This window comes from Crocuta crocuta, unplaced genomic scaffold (assembly GCF_008692635.1).
Source record: "Crocuta crocuta isolate KB4526 unplaced genomic scaffold, BGI_CrCroc_1.0 scaffold488, whole genome shotgun sequence".
NCBI lineage: Eukaryota > Metazoa > Chordata > Mammalia > Carnivora > Hyaenidae > Crocuta > Crocuta crocuta.
The window spans coordinates 64,128-64,720 of record NW_027530995.1 but is presented as its reverse complement, the minus strand read 5'-3'; positions in this window follow the sequence as shown (position 1 = coordinate 64,720).

Sequence of the window (593 nt, the reverse complement as noted above, 5' to 3'; positions counted from 1 at the left end):
TGTCTCTCTCTGACCCTCCCATTCTCTCTCTCTCTCTCTCTCAGAAATAAATAAAATATTTAAATATATATATAACTGATTTTTTAATGTTTATTTATTTTTGACAGAGAGATAGACAGAGTTGAGCAGGGAAGGGGTAGAGTGAGAGAGACACAGAATCTAAAGAATCTAAAGCAGGCTTCAGGCTCCAAGCTGTAAGCACAGAGCCTGATGCGGGGCTCCAACCCACAAACCATGCTATTATGACCTGAGCCAAAGTTGGATGCTTAACCAACTGAGCCACCTAGATGCCCCATAACTGATTTTTTATATTGACTTTGTATCCTACCACCTTAGTAAAGTTACTTAATAGGTCTAAGAATGTCTTTGTAAAGTCCTTAAGGCTTTCTATATAGACAGCATATCATTGGACCATAGTTTAGCTTTGTTTCTTTCCAGGCTGGAAATCTTCGTCTTTTTCTAGACTTCCTGTATTGGGTAGGACTTCCAGTATGCTCTTGAATAAGAGTAAGGAGAACAAATGCCTTTGGCCTGTTTGTTCTTCACATTGTGGAGAAAGATTACTCTTTCATCATTCAGTATGTTGACTTTGA